Genomic DNA, 21267 nt, shown 5'->3' with positions numbered 1-21267 from the left:
AATATTTTAGCTTTATTTATATTGCTAAACAGTAGAATATTTAAGATGGAGGGTGTATTGATTTTATCATGCCGTTTGTAACACATCAGACCTACAAAATTTTATATCTTCTGTGTCCTCTTAAGATTCTAATACAAACTATCTAGGTCCGTCCGTCTGTCTGGCTTTTGAAATCACGATAGTGCCCAAACAAAAGGAACAAGCTGGCTTAAATTTGCCACAAAAACTCTCTATTGAAAATAGAAAGTATCGGACCATTATTTCACATGGCCCCCATACAAAGGTCCCCCAGAATACTGTTAGAGTAGCCACAAATATGTTGATAATGCGGCAATCCTGATAAAATTTTGAACAAATTAGCTCTAAGTAACCTGAAATTATACAGTATATTAGGGCGAAAATCGGATAGCATTTCTCCATAGTCCCCATACAAGGTCCCCCTCCGAAAATGACTTGATCATTCATAATTGTCTTATAATATTTAATATCGTAATGAAATGGGACATAAACAAGTTTTATATGAACTTAAATCTTTCTAGCCACTTTTGTGAGGATCAGTTCATAATTGACCCTAGCCCCCATATAACCCCTGTATCAGAAAAATATTTTATTGTGACATATTGAAGGTGGGTATACAAGATTCGGCACAACCGAATATAGTTTCTCTTACTTCTATTTTCCTAATTTATATAATTAATTAATTAGCATTTTTTATTGAAATTTCTTGTAATACTAGCTAACATTTATTTATAAAATAAATTTTAGTTTTAAGCTAAAAAAAAGGAATTGTTTTAGGATTTTTTTAAAACCAGTTTTACTTTCAATCTCTATTTTTTGGTTAAAATAATAAATATTTTATTTAAAATTGTATATAATTTTAGTGTTTTTCATATTTTTTCGAATTTGTTGTTGTGTGATTGTAAAATTTAGTCAAGCATTAAGTGGAACTAATGACAACTATATAAGTACAACCACACTACAGCAGTTTGCAGCTAAAATACTCAAATACATTTGTAGCTAACTGTAGCAGTGTTGCCAGCAGGTTTGTGCAAATTTTAGTGTTCATAGATTTAAATCAAATAGTTTCTTTCTAAACTCTCTAGTTTAAGAATTACAAATGATAATATATTTTTTGAAATTTTGTATGAACAAATTAATTTTGTATGGAAAATATATGAGATCACCAGGGCAATCAAAAGTAAGCAATATTGCTGTGCTTCGTAGAAACAGAAACATATCAGTTATTTATTAATCTATCCGTTTCAGACAGTTTTACGAATTTTTACATCATTTTTTTAGTGCATATTTTTGCATATTTGGTTATTTACAGCATATTTTTGCATGTTATGCTTTTTATAGCATATTATTGCATATTTTACTTACGTTCATGTTCTAAACACCCTTATTGAATACAATGAGACCATCTGATAGCTGCTACATCATAGTCTACGCATTGAATTCACATACTGGTTACATAGAGTCAGTTACTTTACTAGCTACCTAACTGGTTACTTGATCAGCTATATAATTAGTTATTTTAACATGTACGGCAGCTAATTGATCTCAAATAGTCAGTTAGAAAAACATTTTATCGACAGTCTAATCACAAATTGCTTGTAAATAAACCTTCCTCCGACCACTCTTGATTAGATTACTTCTGTTGGGTAAATAATTACTTTCTAAAGTGCAGTACAAAATAAAAGTTTAAAGTGACTACACTTTAGGTTACTTAGATACACTAAAGTGACAATTGACGTGTCAAATGGCCCAAAATATATAAATTGGAGTCATCCAAGTGATCAAACATTGTAAAATCTGTAAAATTGGGTGTATGCCTTAAAAATGTGTGATTTTTTCCAAGTTTTAGCTTTTATTTTGAAACATTTGTACAATATAAATTTATTGAAAGTATTGGCCATTATTAGCTATGACATTTTCCCATCTTTCTGGCAACATATGGATTTCGAGCCAAAAGAACAGCTCATCTTTTGAGGCAAATTTCGGATACTCTGTTCCAAAGTGAAGCGTATCCCAGACAGATCGTTTTGCATCGATCGAAACAAGTAGTATCATCATTATTTTTGAACCGCACAAACCATTTCTCGCTTTGGTGAGCAATCGTTAGGCTTCAGCGTCACTTTTTTTCAAATTAAAGAAGTAAAACAAAACTTCCCGCATTTGACGCTTTGCGATTTATATTTTCACTCTAAAATAAGATCGCTTGTGATTTCTACTTATTTGATTTGATCTCTAATTTGTTTGGAGAACAAGTTTCGTTCACATTCGTGTTGTGTATATCTGAATAATCGATCGCGTTAGGTCGGTGGTGGCGATCACACTAAATTATAAAAAAATGATTTTTGCTGGGAAATATCGGTGATCACATATATTCCTTTTTTGTGATCGCCGATTTTTTATAAAAATATTTTTAGGAAATATCAATCATGATTTCAGATTTTGATTATTTTCGATTTAAGTCCTAAAAATGATGAGTTTTACGAGATTTTAATATTTTCTTTAAATTTCCATTAAATAATCGATTTTTGGTTTTCGCTCTAAATCCTTTAACGATTTTAACCAGTCAAGCAACAAAATATCCAAAATAGAATTATTGGGTGATTACTGATTTTTAATAAATGCATCATTTAATGCAAAAAAAAAATTGCTATTATGGTGAAACAAAACCTAGAAATCGGCCTTTATCAAATAAGAAAAAAATCAAAATCAATAGCTGGTCAGATTGCAATTGAGAAAGATAGTGCATAATATGTTAACATAATCGATTTTCATTTTATGCTGTTCGACTTATAAGTTTACGAACAATAATATTTTTTGAAATTGTGTATGAAAAAATCGATTTTTGGTGAAAACGATCAGTGATCATTATTTTAAATATTTTCTTTATTTTTAGGAATTATATATGACAAAATGGCAACACTAATATCTATAGATTCATATAATGTCTCCAGTTTTTTGTTTTTATTTTAATTTTCTTGTGATTTTTGTCTTTTAAGACAAAATTGTATGTGGTAATATTAAACAAGATCTTTTTTTTCAACATTTGGATAACCAATAATTAAAATTTTGATATGGTTGTTAGGAAAAGATAAACTGTTTTTCTTTTCAGTTTTGATTTAAAACAAAATACTGATATGAATAAAAATTTAAAATTGCATAAATCAACTAATTTGATGTGAATGCATAACACAGTACAAATTGTTTAATCTTAATACAAATGTTTAAATTAATAGAAAAATGAACAGATCAATTAAAAGCAGTTTACATAATAAAAAGGTTATCATGGATATTTTATAAAGTTTTTAGCAATGACGACAATTTATTTAGTGAAACATCTCAGGCTTCTAATGTTTCCAAATGAAGAAAAATAAAGGTGGTTTCTTTTGGGAGATGTTTTATTAATAAATAATCTAAAGAAACTTACTTAATATAAGTTCAGCTTTATAAAATATTTAACGAAGTAAACGTCAGAACTAATAAGAGATACAACCATAGATGACAACTAGAAAGGTAACTGAGAGATAAAATACGAAGTCTGTTGTTAAAAAATCTAATTTATGTGAGTTTATATCCTTATATTTTGTTATTGTATCGATTAGTATAGAGAGTAATTTTGTTACATTTTTGTCATTGACATTTCTCTCTTCATCCCTTCTATGTATTTATTCTATGGATACAATCTTTTATTTTAACATCTTGGTTTTGCTTTCACGAAACTTATAATAAACATTTGATGAGTTTCTAGGGTTTATAGATATATGTTTGCTCTTTAAAATATACATCCATGACTTTATAAAAAATTTTAATTTTTGTTTCTCATGAATTTGATTTAGCTCCGACTTTTATCGGTGTGTGTAAATCACGCTCATGTCCTAAATATAAAACCGAAATGAATGATATTAACGTGAACTCTGTATAAATGTCCTAAGTAGTTCGTTATTGAAAATCAATAAAATTGGTTCAGCAGACAAAAAGTTATAAACCAAAATGTAAGACAACCTCTAAAAAGTGGTTTTAATAAAAAATATGTTTAATATATAAATAGCTTGTTTAAGCATGTTGTTGTACTATTTATTGTTGTTGTAATTTTAACACAGTTTAGGAAAATTTATCCTTTTGGCAAAATAGCCTAAGTGTTTTTTAAAATAATTTTTCATGAGATCTAAAAAAGCTATTTTAGCTCCTTTGTGATAACTTTGGAATCAGTAGTGATATTTTGCAATATTTTGGAAATTAAATACGTAATGAATAAGGTTCTCAAATGCTCAAATAATTTGTATCTCAAAAAACTGCACATAGGCCTTTTTGCATACAAGATGAGGAGAACACGCTCGTGCGTGTTTCACTATGTAAGCATTAGACGATATCTCAGTGTTAAGACGATCATAAATTGTGTAATTGTAGGTTTACCCTCCAACCACTGATGATTTAAGTTTTACAATATTTAACGACTAGAGATACGAAATCAAATCCACCTTCAAACTTGGGAAAAAAACCCAACATGTTGCAATTAAAAAACCCAACATGTTGCAATGAATGACCCTTTTGAAAAGAAAATTTAGCATTTGATACAAAATCCATCAAATCAACTTGTCATGTTGACATGACATTTGTGAAATTTAATATTTTTTCTTTATTTTTTTGTTTGTTTAACGGTTAAAATGTGTATTTTAGCCGCTACCAAAACATGTAGTAGATAGAGAAGTTGTGGGATGAGTTGCGGTTGTAGTAGCCATCAGCAACCTAATTTAATCGATAAGCTTTAGCTTGAATCATTAAATTTCAATTAACCTCAAACAAGATGATGTATCGTTCTCATCAGCAACAAAATAAAATAATGTTATCGAACAGCGCAACAACTTTTATTTTCATTTTTTTCCCAAACGTTATTTAACCCAAATTTAATAATGAAATGCAATATATTCGTACTTAAAACAAATAAGAAAGTGTAGTTTTTAATATTTGGGAATTAGGAGGAAATAAAGTTTGGTTTCAATTATAACATAAAATTAAGGGCCTGATTTAGAAACACGATCGGAAATCATGATTAAAATTTTTGATGAAATTCTCTCAGTTTCCAAATAATTTTTCAGTTTTGTTTGCATTCAAAAATTTTAAAATTGTTTTCCGGTCATGTATTTGAATCAGGCCCTAATTTATTTAGTTTATTAGAAAAATTTTGGTTAAATTTTAAATTTATCCTCTGCAGATTTGTGCGACAAATCAGATCACCATTATTCAGCCTCCATGATTCCAAAATAAAAGGAGACTAGTGTACAAACAAAACCCCCTGAAGACTTTAAACTGGAACCATCGTTGTAAAGAACATCAGGTGTTTGGTTTGCCAGCTGGTCTGCTTTAACTTCGCTTTGCAATTATTGTGAATTTCATCAGGATATTTCCTGGTAAAAAACATTGACCGATTTTAACCAATTTTAATAGGTATTGTCAGAAAAGATTCCAGTCTTAATTCTGTTTATTTGGGTTTTACAAATAGAGAAAAGAACTACATTGCACATTGGGGCAGGAATGTAAAGAAGATTGACGTAAATTTAAAAATTAAAAAGCAGTTTCACTTAAAATTTAAATCGAGCTTAACTGAATCGATATTTACGAAACAAGTTCACCAAAGTTTAATTTAAGACAAATAATAAAAACTAAAAAAAATGTGTGGAAAAAACATGTGCAAACAAAATTTTTGATAAATAAAATTATTTGAAAATTTGTTAATAATCAAAAAATTAGCTTATATCCCGATTTTTTCGATTTTAATTTAATGCGGGATTTACAATAGATTGCGTATATTTTGAACTCGGTTTTTGTTTTTAATAACGTCATTTTGAACTCTACATATCTGTCATTTATTCTCACATAGTCATTGAACATTATATAGTGTACAGAACAATGTTATTCTTTGCTTCGGAAATGTCGAATTTTTTACCAACGAATCGTCATATCCGAAGGAAGTTTTGCATTATTTCTTTAATTTTAAAAAAAGTGTCGCACAGCTTTTGGTGAATGTGTACCATCGGTTTCAACGTGCGAAAGATAGACAAAGATCGCCAGCCAAAAAAGTTGTAGACCAAGAATTGGAAGCATTACTCCATGAAGATTCTTGTAAAACTTAACAAGAGCTTGCAAAATCATTGGGAGCTACTCAAGCAGCAATTACAAAACCTTTGCGATCAGCAGGATTCATCCAAAAGCAAAGAAATTGGCTACCATACGAATTGAAGCCCAGAGACCTTGAAAGACGATTTTGCATGTCTGAAATGATGCTTGAATGCTATAAAAGAAAATCATGTTTGCATCGAATCATTACATGCGATGAAAAATTAATCCATTAAGATAATCCGAAGCGTAATAGATCGTATATGGAGCCCGGCAACGTACAAAAATCGTACATTTTTTAGTTTTATGTGAATATGAACATACGTATACACTGATGGCTCAAAAATGGGTAGCAGGGTCGGTGGTGGTTTCTTCATTGATAACTATGGGATTAAATCCTACTTCAGGCTACCTAACTTCTGTACGGCTCTTCAAGCGGAAGTTACGGCCATTAAACGTGCATCCAACTGGCTGAGGTTTTATCGAATATCTGGTGATATATGCATATTTACTGACAGCAAGGCTGCCGTTTCTAGCGAGACATTCTAGGATAACGCTTGTATGGGTCCCTGGTCACGATGGAAATCAGGGTAATTGTATAGCAGACGAACTGGCCAAAAGGGGAGCGATGATGGATGATGAAGAGATCGATCCCTTTTCTGGTATTTCCCTTGTTAATTGCAAGATGGCTGTTCAGCGGATACTATATGAATCTGCACAAAGCAGGTGGACCAATGAGTCTTCCTGTGTTATAATGAGGTCTACTTGGCCCGTATATGATGCCAACCGGACGAATCTACTTATAGAATTTCGTCGTGAGCAAATAAGGCTAATTGTTTCATTCATTACAGGACACTGTATAATTGGGATACATGCTAGGAGATTGGGCCTACCGTACAATGACTACTGTAGGAGCTGTCACAATGAAGAAGAGGAGGAGACGGTGTCCCACCTATTCTGCCAATGCCCGGCTCTGATAAACCTGAGGGAACGCATCCTCGGATTACCATTCCTATCATGCTTAGATGAGCTATCAAGATTGAGTCTTAGACGAATCTACTCTTTCATCAGAGAATCTGGTTGGTTTAGCCTGGAAACGATGGACGTATAATTAATACCCAGACGTTTACCCCTTGGCTATCACAATGAGATCAGTTTTTTTTTTAAATGGACCCAAGTGAGCTGCTTGAAGAGTGGCTACCCATGGAACCTAACCTAACTTAACATACGTTTCTTGAACATACGTATCCTTCACCATGAGGGTATATACATTAGGGTGGGTCGATATTGTGCCGTCGATTTTTGGACAACTTTCGGCATGAGGAAAAAAGTTCCACTACGACATATCAAAAAAATCATTTTCGAGGCGTCCAAATTTCAATTTGTTTACTTTTTCTCAATTTTTATTTCTAAGACAACAACAAAAATTGGAATATTTAATATTACCTTTCCAAAATAAGAGATTATTTTTACACGATCATTTTTAGGGTTTTTTAGAAGGTAAGTTAAAAAAAATCGCCGATTTAAAATTTTAATAAAAAATTCGGCCAAAATTCGTTGAAAAAATATTTTTCGAAAAACTGAAATTACCATCATCAACGTGCGAATTTCTTTAGAAATGAGCTATTTAATACGAAAATACACAAAAATTGGTTTGGAGGCTTAAAAATAACAAAAAAAAAAGAGTAAAAAATCGAAAAAAACTTTTTTTCGACAAAAACTCAAAAAAATTGCTATCGCCATCGTTTTTAGCAATTTTTTTACAATTTCACCACGATTTTTTTTACTACCTACTAAAAAAATCCTTAAAAATAAAAGTTGAGGAGAGAAAGTCAAAACATTTAAATTTGGGCGCCTCGAAAATGTATTTTTTGATATGTTGTAGTGGAACTTTTTTTTCTCATTCCAAAAGCTATCGCAAAATTGATGGCACAATATCGCTACATTTTTGTAATTACAAATCGGCCCACCTTAATGTACATGCATTTCCTTGTTACAAAAAGTTTTTTGTTTTATTTTCCAGAATTTGTATACTCTTCACCATGATGGTATATGTGAGTTTGTCATTCCGTTTGTAATTTCCATATACATATTTCATTTCCGACCCCATGAAGTATATTTATATTCTGGAGCGGAGTCGATATAGCAATTTCAGAAAATCGGACCACAAATAGCTGAGATATCAGCAAAAAACCGCGACTACCACGATATTATTAACTTATTTTCCAAATTTGTTTTCAGAAGATTCGGCACAGCCGATTATATGACTCTTACTCTTAAATTTGTTCACGTTATTGTAATACAGAGAAACTTCTCTATTAACACGTATGCCGAAATACTGTGATTTATTTAATTCCAGGTTTTAAGTCCATTGTAGGTACTATTTATTACTGGACCTTTTTACAGGTTACGAACCTCATCACAAACGCATGATACCGTTTCCTTTTTTCCTAAGGTGAAAAAGCATCGAACACATATATGATGTTTGCATTAAATTAAAAATTTAATTGAATTGATAAATGTCAACTACAAAGCGTATAATTGAAAATAAATATTTTTATAACACATTTAAATTATACAATGTGTGCACACAGATACAGATACATACATCCCTACATATACGCTTACAGCCCAGCAGTTGAGCAAGTAGTCAATGAATCCCTTAAAGACAGTAATTATCACAAATTTCTTATCATTTGGCTGACTCCAATTTATGTATATATTTTGGTCATTTGACACGTGTGTGCATTTTGTAGTGCAGGGAGAAGACAATTGGTTACTTTATACATCCCAAGTAGTCTAGCGTGGAGACAATTGATACTTAAGTGTCTCTAAGTAATCTGGAGTGTAGCCATTTGAAATTTTTTGTGAGTAATTCGTACAAACTGGTTTTATAGAAATTGTGTTGATATAATTTTCATACAGTTTATTTTTATTTTTGCTTAAGTATACTGACATCCCATGAAGTCAATAGTCACTTTAGTGTCTCTTAGTAACCTATGATGAAGTCACTTCAAACTTTCTTTTGTACTGCACTTTATTTTATTTTCAGTCAGCTATCAGATAGTCACATTGTAATCAAAAGGGTCAATTGATTTCCTGCTTAGGACATGCACGTGTTAAAATAACTAGTCAAGTAGCTGATCAAGTAACTACTTACAAAGCTAGTAAGGTAACTGACGCTATGTATCCAGTATGTGAAGCCAACTTTGGACCCTCTATTAGACAGTCCCATTGTAATCAAAAGAGACAATTGACCCCCTGCCTGGGACATGCCCGTGTTAAAATGACTACCACCCCAAATGATGGGTAAAATCACTAGTTCGGTACTGTCTCCTAGAACAGCTGGGAGCTTAAATAAACACACACTCTCACACAGTCAGTCAGTCGAGAACACCTTTTCCATAATGCGTAATAAATCGTCCTTTTTAGCTCATTCTATTCATGTTCCTTCCTTTACAGGTTGTACATACGTTTGTATGAAGTACGTTGCGCCTTTTTGGGTCAACCTGTTGCTATAAATACAACCTTCAACTTTGGCCTTTATCGATGTAATTTTTTTCTACAATTTATTTTATTTTTCGCTATATTAAACAATCTTATTAAAGATAAAAAAGAGAGAAACATAACAAGTGTGTATGAAAGTTAGTTGGTGCTTGACTGACCGACCGACCGACCAACCGGCCGGCTGGTTGCCTAGATGGTTGTAAGGCTGATGTTATTATTATCATCGTTGTCGTAGTTGTTGTTGTTGTTATAAATGCTCTTATCACTTTATTATCACTTCAACTTGAATGCACTCATTGCTACAGCAATGAATGCCTCGCACACACAACCTCTGCCTCTGCCTCGCACATTGTAACATTTTCCATATAAAATATAAATTTTCCAACTTTATTTTGTGAAGGCGTTTAGTCAGTCGTTTAGTCAATTAATTCTCCATAGTGAGCACAGCTCATAAAAACACACACACTCTCACTCACTCATTCATTCACTCATACAAATAGATGACAACAAGTGGGAGATGGATGTCTTTTAAAACATAAAAACAAAATTATGAAAAATACCACCTCATACTTGTATTAACAATGTTGCTGTTGTCTGTTTTCAAAAGCGAAAAAAAAATAATGAAAAAAATATGATGTGGGGGGAATTTATGTTCATCAGACTCTGCTTGATACTTTTTTCAGTGTTTTGGTTTGTTTTTGTTTTGCTATTAACAACTCACCTGTTGTTGTCAAACATGTTGGCTGGGAGGGAGGTTGCAGACCGAAGCACACTGTGCGAACTTCAACAGGTAAAGTAGTGGTGAAATCAAAATGTTTTCTGCTTTTTATAAATACATAATTAAAGAATGATTTATAAAATTGTTTATTCTTGCCACCTGAACTTTACAAAACGGAAATTATCTATATGAGCAGAAAACTGACTACTTAGGACTAGTGAAATAACTGTTTCCATATGGGAGTCAATTGTTATCTTCTGGAAAAACCACATGTTAATGTTAATAGTCATATCATAAGTTGCTAGCAGGGACATAACTGTTATAACCAATATTGGAAAAAATCCTGAAATAATTGTTTATCAAAAATTTTTGAAAAATGGTCCCTGAATAACAGTTAAAAATAACCAATATTATTTTGGTCTTTGGTAACCATTATAAACGATTTTTATTTCATTTGGTCTTCAATAACCATTATGAAAGATTTTTATTTTTTTAGGTCTTTAATAACCATTATAAAATATTTTTATTTTTTAGGTCTTTGATAACTATTATTAAAGGTTTTTATTTATTTTGGTCTTCCGTAAACATTATGAGTACCAACAAAGTTTTTTGGTCGCATGGACCTGGTTTTCTTGTATTTTAAAATAGACAGAGAAAGATAAATTGTTCCAGAATTTCATAAGAATCAAGAATATTTATGATTATAAACAGTTTTCTTTTAAAATGTGCAATATGTGATAGATATGACTAATTATGGACCAATCGGCATAAAATTAAGTGACATGTCTTCTGTATATATGAAAGTTATTTGTGCTAAATTTTATTTGAATACCAACATTTTTAAGAAATCTATATTCGTTAAAATGCTTTTCGGAAGTGGGCCTTGTATGGGAGCTATGACTAATTATGGACCAATCGTCACAAAATTTAGTAGTGAGAGTTCGGCTTATATAAAACTTATTTCTGCTGAATTTGGTTTGGATATCTATATAACTAAGATATTTATGAGGGATTATCTATTTTCAGATAGGATCGTTTGGGGGCTAGGAGAAATAATGGACCGATTTTAACCAAATTAAATAGACTTCGTCCTTGGGGCACTATACGCTATATCACTATGGTGGTGTAGGGTATAAATATTTGTAATGGCTGTAGTCTATCGAAGACCAAAAAAATAAATTTTTTTTATAATGGTTATCAAAGACCAAAAAAATAAAAATCATTCATAATGGTTATTGAAGACCAAAAAAATAAAAATCTTTCATAATGGTTATCAGAGACCGAAATAAATAAAAATCTTTCATTATGATTATTGAAGACCAAAAAAAATAAAAATCTTTCATAATGGTTATCAAAGACCTAAAAAAATTAAAATTTTTCATAATGGTTATCATAGACTAAAATTTTTTTGAGTTATTTTTAATTGTTATTACGGGACCTATTTTTTTGCAGTTATTTTTTCTATAACCAATTGCTTATTTAAAAAAAAATAACAGTTATTTCGGGTCCCTGGTTGCTAGTCCAGTGCTATATTTAATACAGAAATTTCGTACCCATGAACTTATTAATATTGTTACGAAATTGTACTTGAATTCAAATATAACGATTTTAAGGGCTGATTTAAAAGTAGCATAATGCTTTCAAATAACAGTGCTGTAATAGCAAACTGTAACATATCTGTGGGCATTATTAAATAAAAGCTTTCAGTTGACCATTGATCGTAAGTTGGCAACGTTGTTTGAATTCAAATATTCAGTTAAGGAACATTGTAGAAATAGAGCTTTCAAGATGGTAATACAGAGTTATAAATAGTGGCAGAGGTTACAGTCGTTAGTGAGTTTATCAGAGACGCTTTTCGAATAAACATCAACTGAGTTCCTTAAAATGTGTTGTGTTTTTCAATTGAATTCGTGTACATTATAAAGTGTGTCTTTATTTCTGCGAATTTATAAACGTGTATAAAAAACACTGTGTGACTATTTAATTCTGTTGTTGTACATTTTAAATAAATAAAGAGTTGTTACAATCATAGAGAATAGACATAGAGCGGAAACTCTCCTGTCAAAGACCTAACTCAGTTGTCAGAAACCTAAGTGGTGAGAATGTATTAGTAGAAAAAAACTATGTGAAAACAAAAACAACACTCGTACGTGTGATTATTTTGAGTAAATTTTTTGTTTGAGTTTTTTTCTAGTTTCCGCTCTATGTTTCTCTAAACTACTAAACGGCTTTTATTTGCAATCAAAAGTATCCGGTTTATTTAAAGGAAATAAAACAGCGTTTTGAAAAGATTAAAACGTAATAATATTTAAAAAAATATTTATTTATAAACTACCTCACATATGGAGAAGATTGGCGAAAATTCAAAAATTAAAAACGAATTCTTTTAAAAAATAAAAATAATTTATAAAATAATTGATTCAATTTAGTTCATATGCATATAAATAAGTCCATCGTGAAAAAAATAAATAAATCTATTAAAAAAGTCTAGTAATTGGTTTCAATTGTGATATTATAACCTGTTTCACAATAACGAATGAAAGATTTAGTTTGCATTTTAAGCAAAAGAAAACTAGTAAAAATTGTTCTTAATCAATAATGCGACATCATCCATTAGTGGAGCAATACCTGCCCACCGGAGAGTTGTTTTGCTATTAAACACTCCTAATAGCCGTTATTCAATGTGTTGAGCTGAAAAGCTGGGTGAAGGGGGAAAGGGCTGGATGAATTGGAATGTTGTTCAAACTCTCTGAGCCGAAACAAAATCTTTTAGATTTTTTACTCAGAATAATTTAACAAAAATATGAAACGAAAGAAATTAATAAAACCAAAGGATTAGGAATTTTTCTAATTATTTATTAAATTATTTGGAAGGTGGATTCTTACCATAAGGAACAATATGAGTAGAATAACGAAGTGCACAGTTCAGTGTTAGATTTGTATCTCTCGCAAAAAGAAGTATTTACGACCCTTGACGTTTAATTTAGTACGTAATGACAAGTGGAATTATACTGCAACACATAGCATTCTGCATTAGTATATATTGAGGAAAATAGGAATTGCAGGGAAATTAGGAAAATCGCTAAGTGTTGTTTTTGGCGTAAACACAATGCTAGAATGTTACTATTATTTGAGTAGAGCCTTTCGAAATCAAAATAAGCCGGAATTGAAAATTCCACTATGCTAGGAATACATTGAGGGTTAGGACCAACGCAAAATAACGTATGATGCATTTGTGCATAAAATACTGTGGATTTATTGTTGGTAGAAAAAACCTGCAACCGTCTTCGTAACTTTTAAGTCTTCAAGAGACAAATCAAATAAAAAAGAAAAAATGTTTGAGCAATCAAGACATCGAATTGGTAGTCATCTCGTTTCCATACAGACGTATGGAAAAATCAACGTTCCGTAGGCCCCAAATAACTTACATACATGATTCATAAATCAATATATCCGCTATAGCCCAACTTATGGCGTTTTCTTTTCTGACACAAAATATTGCCAACATATTTTGTACCATTTATTAAATATTACTCATACCCTCATAATGTTTTACATTTTTAACGATCACAATAGAACAAAAACCATTACCATTTATGCAATTTTCTTTTATGTACCTTCTAAATGTTGTAAAACTATACATTTTGCTGTTTAAAAAGTGCTGCATTTCTAACCCTTTGATAAATTGAGGGTGAAACGTGTAGCATATCTTCGGGGTTTTAGGGCAACATTATTTGAAAAGAACACGTTATACCCTTGCCAAACAATATAAATTTTTTTTAGAAAAGAACACAGAAAAGGCAGAATAAAGGCATCATTTATGCCAGAAAAGAGAACGCCATTAGATTGCTATTTAAAATTGACCCACAAATAGCTAAGATATAAGCAAAAACCCGCAACTACCTAAATTTTAGCATAAACATTTTTTCACCAAACTTTATTTTCATCAAAATTTTTTTTCACTAATTTTTGTTTAAACCAAAAAAAATTAAAAAAAAAAAATGTTTAACAACATTTGTACAATATAAATTTAGTCAAAGTATTGGCCATTGTGAGCCATGAACTTTTCCAATCTTTCTGGCAACATATGGATTGCGAGCCAAAAGAAATGCTCATCTTTTGAGGCCAAGAACGAATCAAGCCAATACTCTGCGGATACTCTGTTCCAAAGTGAAGCGTGTCACATAGAGATCGTTCTACATCGATCAAAACAAATAGTAGTCGGACGGGGCAAGGTGTGGACTATAAGGCGGGTGAGGCAAAATTTCCCATCCACTTCCCAGTATGCAACATTTCGAGTCAGTTCTTTTTATCGAACTTATTTCGAATTAAAATCGAAAATATGAATTTACTATGATGCTCTATCCAATCTACGTTTTTTAGAATATCTTATTTTAATATTTTATAGAAATGGCGAATAATGTTCGAGTTTTTTTTTAATGTCAAATTTTATTTTTGCACAAATTGACAAATTCATATACATACATATTATTCTTTTGTCAATTTGTGAGAAAATAAAATGTTATTTCTTATCCTATCAATAACATATTCATAAAAATATAGTTTAACACGAAAAATGGATTAAAGACGTCTTAAAAGAAAAGCGCAGCCAATTATTGATGTTGTTTTTGACAATTCGAATCTCATAATCAGCAAACATCAGAAATATGTGCAGAGTTTATTGCATTTGAAAATGAAAACACATCTAACGCAACATTATTGGATAATAATAAAGGTATTGAATATGCATTGTTTCAAGAAGAAATTGCTCGATGGTATAAAGTATACGAAATTGTCCATATATTTAATCGAAATCGAATCAATTTAGAACATTTTAAATACCGAAAAAGGTATAGTATATCGATGAAAATTAGAATCAGAATAATAAATAATTTTCGACTCTTTATCGCTCTGCACTCCACTTAGGAAAACACGCACATTCTCGACATTATATCGAAGTCGATATCGATAAAATTTTACGAAAAAATTATTCATTTTCGACATAACTTCGAATCATTTTGCATACTGGGTTCATTCTAAATAGTTTTTAACAGGTATTGCAAAATGATGGAATATTACGGGTTCATGTCTGGCTGCATATTCTGGTCGTTTTTCGCCCAATGCTCGCTATAAACGATTCAGTTGCGTTCCGTACAGGTTCCCTGTGATGGTCTGGCCAGATTTCAGCAACTCATAATAGATAGGACCATTGTGGTCCCACCAAATACTGAGCATTACCTTAGCGTCATGGACAGTTGGCTTTGGTGTCGATTCGGTTGGTTGGCTGGGCTTAACATATGATATGCAGGTTATTGTAATGGATTAATTTTTCATCGCAAGTAATGAGTCGGTGAAAAAATGGTTATTTGTTATAGCATTCAAGCATCATTTCGGACATGCAAAATCTTCTTTCAACATCCCCTGCTTTTGGGTGAATCCTGCTGCTTGTAAACTTTTTGAAATTACTGCTTGAGTAGCTCCCAATGATTTTGCAAGCTCTTGTTGAGTTTGACAGAAATCTTCATGGAGTAATGCCTCCAAATCTTGGTCTTCAAACTTTTTTGACTGGCCTGGGCGACCTTTGCCTCCAGTGTCAAAATCACCACTTCTGAACAGCACAAATCATATCTCGCACGTTTAAACAGATGAAACCCATTCATCAGAAGCTTCGGTGAGCAATTTTTTTCAAATTAAATAAGTAAAGTAAAACTTCCCGCATATGACGCTTCATTGGTACAAAATTCGACATTTTCAAACCAAAATAACTTTGTTGTTTACACTATAATGTTCAAAAACTAAGTAAGAATAAATTCGACATTTTTCATTTCCGATCCCACAAAGTAGGTATATACATATATTCCGGATCGTTATAGATAGCGCAGTCGATATAGCCATGTTGAAATCAACTTTTCGTAGCCCACAAATAACTTACATACGTGATTCATATATCAATATATCTTGAATTCTCCCGGCTCGGTTGCTATTTAAAATCGGCCCCCAAAAGGCTGAGATATAAGAAAAAAACACAACAACCTCGATTTTTGATACGTTATTAATATAGACAATATGGATATCCAATAATAGATATGTATTTCAGACCTTTGCAGCTGCGTATATAAGGCCAAAGTAAGTCGGACCTATAATTGATCCAAATCGGGAAAAATATTTTTTACTTGAATTTTTTTTCACAAAAAAAAATTTTTTTATATCATTTTTTTTTCACAAATGAATTATTTTTTTTTTTAATTAAAAAAATTATTCTCTAATAAATAAAAAAAATTTCAATTTTGTTTTCTTACAAATATTTAAAAATTTTATTTCAAAGTCTAATTTGGTGAAGGGTATACAATATATAAGATTCTATTAACATTTCTTGAACACTTCCTTCCAAACATGAATCCTTCTTGAGTTAAAACTTTACGTGTGGTATCAATATATTTAGCATATTCATGAGATTTTTTGTATTGAAAATTAGCAAAATCGATCCATAAATGACTGAGATATAAGCTAGAAACCACGACTAACTCGATTTGTTGATACATTTTAGGCAATATCTTGGATACTAAACTAAGTTCTGTATATAGAAATATGGATCGTATTTTTAAAATTGGAAAATTTCGGGGGAAAACAGTTTTTACCTCATTTTTTTATATTTTTTTCCTTTTTTTAAATGTTACCCCTGTATAGTATAAAACTATGAAAAAGCATTTTTATGTTAAAAACAAAAATATCTACCAGTATTTTCCCACTTCTCTCCCACTGTTGCTTGCCAACCAACTAAAACACACCATCAAACCCCAACGTTCGAATAGTTTTTTTTCCCCCCAACGTTGCATATCAAACAAAATACAACATGTTGTCAACTAGCAAATGATAAACGATGAACGAAGGTCTTTAAACAAACTCACCACAACTCACTAAATGTCAGACGTATACGCGCGGTGGAGCTTTAAAGACGTTAGTTACAACAACGGAAGGCAACGCAACATTTTATGGTTCAATTCAATTCAGAAAACGATTTCTCTGTGTGTCTGCTCTGTTTTTTATTTCAAGTTGAGCTAAAATATAAAACAACAAGAAGAAAAAGTGGAAACAAAAACAACAAGAAAATAAAATAAAACGAAATGTGTTAATTTTACAATAAATACTTCCCAATAGATAATTTATTTATAAACAATAACAACAACAGCAAAATACAATTTGTTATACAGTTTAGCATTGTTATTGTTATGGTGTATTAATATATTACTACAATACAAAACGTGAAGAAGTGAAAGAATTACAAAAATAAAAAAGAGAAATTAACAAAAATAAAACAAAATTGTAAAAGTGCAGCATTAATTTGAAAATTGTATAACTTGAATTAATTTGTATTTGAAAATAAAAACAAAAAATTTAAAAAAAAAAATAGAATTTAAAAACATGATCAGTTGTAATTGATATTTCATTTCAAACTTATGTTTTTTTGTAAAATAATTAATGAATTTTATTAATTGTTTAATTAATCAAAAACCCATTCAAACTAATTGAGAAAATTAAGACAATTTGCTGGGTGTTTTGAAACAGCTATTAGCGTTCAATCGTGTGTGTGTGTAATTAAAATTCAAAATAAAAATTTGAAATTTTGTTAATGATCTACCTATCTGATGATCATCGTTGGTTGTAACTTTTCGAAATAACCACAAATTAAGCTTCTGTAAATTGAAACCAAAATATAATAAAAAACAACATAACAGCAAACCTATTATTGATGAGAAATTAATAATATAATTATTTAACGAAACAAAATAAAAAAAAACGAAAAATTAAACTGGTTAAAAATAATATTTTAAATATATTGAAATATTAGCTTATTATGGGATTAAATTAATAACAAATTTGTTATTTTCTGCTGTTGATCTTACACTTGGACAAAAAAGGTGAGTTTTCTTTGAAATACACTGTATACATTGTAACAAGATCGGTTGAGGATCGCTGCTGGCGTTTGAGGAAATTTGTTTTAGTTCCGTCATATAAGTTTTTGCTAAAGTCTAACTTCATTCAATTGGCAAGATTTTCTGGTTCTCTGAACTCTTGGAAAAAAGTGATCGGTTGAGGATCACTGCAATAATTTGAGGCGTTTTGTTTAGGGTCTTTCATACAACTTTTTGATAGAGTGTAACTTCATACAATTGGCAAGATTTCCTGATTCTCTGAACTCCATCAGACTTTAATTGGTAGAAGTTAGGCCAGAAAAAAAAGATCCAACCAATTTTTTTTCCAGCAACAATTTCAACTGTTAATTCTCTATAGCTACCCCTTAGTTCTTACTGTGGATTTTGTCCACTCGACTCGAACTGTTTTTATTGGTGCACTATCCAATATAGGGTAAATTGTATACCCTATATTCGAATAATCGAGAAAAAATATATTTGTATTCAAATGTATAAATTTTTTCAATTTAGAATAAAATAATATTCGATTAATAATTATCGATTAATCGAATAGTCGAATAAATTAATTTTCAAGTATTAAAATTAGTGTTGTCATTCGAATAAAAATTATTCGAATAATCGAGGAAAATAAATATTTTTTATTCGAATAAATACATTTTTTCAATTTAGAATACAATAATATTCGATTAATAATTGTTCGAATAATCTGGGAAACAAATTATTTTTATTCGAATGAATAATTTGTTTCAATTTAGAATAAAAAATTATTCGATTATCGAATAGTCAAATAAATTTATTTTCAATTATCTAAATTAGTGTTGTCATTCGAATTAAAATTATTCGAATAATCGAGAAAAAAATATTTTATAATCGAATGAATAACTTGTTTCAATTTAGAATAAACAATTATTTGATTATTTTGTTACTAACAAAATCGGTTGAGGATCACTGCTTGTTTAGGTTTTGTCATAGAAGTTTTTGCTAAAGTCTAAATCATTCAATTGACAAGAATTCCTGATTCTCTAAACTCCATTAAATTAATAACAAATTTGTTATTTTCTGCTATTGGTCTTACACTTGGAAAAAAATGATCGGTTGAGGATCACTGCAGTAATTTCAGGCGTTTTGTTTAGGGTCTTTCATATAACTTTTTGCTACTAGAGTCTAACTTCATTCAATTGGCAAGATTTCCTGGTTCTCTGAACTCCATCAGACTTTAATTGGTAGAAGTTAGGCCAGAAAAAAAAAGATCCAACCAAATTTTTATTTGTTCCAGCAACAGAAATTTTTTTGATCTATAGCTACCCCTTAGTTCTTACGGTGGATTTTGTCCACTCGACTCGAACTGTTTTTATTGGTGCCCTATAGGGTATATTATATACTTTGTGCTAGTGAAGTAACTAGTCAAGTTACTAGTCCCCTAGCTGTGCTACGAACTAACTACTTGATAAACTGTCATTATCATTATTAACTACAAATTAACATTTATTTGCTAAATAATTCCTACAATAAATGATCTTACAGCTTAAATTATGTTTAAGGAAATATTTGCTAATAATTTACAACAATATCGTTCTTGACCGGTCATAATTGTTTATTTTTTTTCATGAAATAAATCTAACTAATGTCATTAAAATTCGTTCAAGGTTTCTAGATTATTTCAAGACACCAAACAAGAAATACAAATCATAACACTTTTTAACAAAAACTTATAGTGTCTGCATAAAACCGAGCTGTCTGTCCCTCATTTGGTCTCATATAACCAAAAAAGAAACACAAACTATAATTCACTTAAAAATCATAAATAACATTTATTAAATTTCATATAAATGCAAGACAAAGGCGGACAGACAAACCAAAACAAAATTAAATAAACACCTGTTAATGTTTATAAACAAACAAAAAAACATTAAAATTTTTTTTCCACAAATCTCAGCTTAAATTAATGTTTTTTTAAGACAAAAAAACAGCAAAACAATTAAGACAGCCAGCACTCACTCAACACCATATTAAAAGTATTTAAGCAAATGCACTTTAATTGATTTGAATACTTGTGAGGAATTTCGTAATTAATTGAAATATGTATTTGTAAAGTCCTCAAATGTATTGAAATATCTAAGTGTCATTATGAGTTTAAAGTTTTAAAGACAAATATCATTAGGATTTTTTTATGGGAAAATAATTTAACAATAATTATGTTGTTTTAAATACTTGACATAGTAGTGACAGGCAAATGGAAAATTTATAAAATTATTTCCAAAATAAATTACTTGGTTCAAAAGCACAATCGCTTTAGACAGCCTTTTAAAATACCTTTCATTTGATATACATATTGTCCCATAAAATATTCTCATAAATCGTAGTAGTCGTAGCCATTCATGGACTTATTTTGCTATATTGATAAAAGATTTGAGTTCAGAAAGCTGATTTCAACTAAAATATGCACTTCATTATTTCAACTATTGTAAAAGACTATTTTTAAAAACAAACACAAACCGCGAAGGTTTTTGCTTGTCTGCAGATATAACCAGAATCTCTGGCGGGAATCGAACCCACAACCCTCAGATTGATAGACCAGTACACTACTGTCTAGCCTATCGGGGCACTTTACCATTCGTGAGAAGGGTTTAAAATCAATAATTTCACAGAAACGAGAGTTTTACAAAAAAACGCTAATTTATTTAAAACTAGTTGGCCCGCCCGGCTTCGCCCGGTAGCATTTACTAATGTTAGTTATTCAAGTTTCTCCAACCCACATACACCTGCCTGTTCTTATTTATTTGCAAATAAAATATATAAATTTGTACTGCATACTTTAGGGAGCTTTTTTTATTACAGTTGACTGGTCTCAAAAAAAAAAAAAATTTCGAGTTTTACCCGGAATTTTTGAATTTTTTTTCATTACAAACCATCTCCTGAAAATTTCGAATTACCGCTAAACTACCGTTTCCGAAATATGCCAAAATACAACAAAAAAAA

The 21267-nt window shown here is 30.5% G+C and overlaps 1 protein-coding gene across 1 annotated transcript in view; it reads left to right on the top strand.

The window, feature by feature from the left end:
* Nucleotides 1–17312: 17312 nt before the first annotated feature.
* a (arc) overlaps nucleotides 17313–21267 on the top strand; it is a 138122-nt gene continuing 134167 nt past the window's right edge. The window contains exon 1 of the mRNA XM_065514150.1: nucleotides 17313–18273. The gene's annotated coding sequence lies outside the window, so the exon portion shown is untranslated. The remainder of the gene's footprint in view (nucleotides 18274–21267) is intronic.

Source organism: Calliphora vicina, chromosome 5, assembly GCF_958450345.1.
Source record: "Calliphora vicina chromosome 5, idCalVici1.1, whole genome shotgun sequence".
Taxonomy (NCBI): domain Eukaryota; kingdom Metazoa; phylum Arthropoda; class Insecta; order Diptera; family Calliphoridae; genus Calliphora; species Calliphora vicina.
The sequence above is the reverse complement of the archived record's forward strand: the minus strand, read 5'-3'. Positions and strand labels throughout refer to the sequence as shown.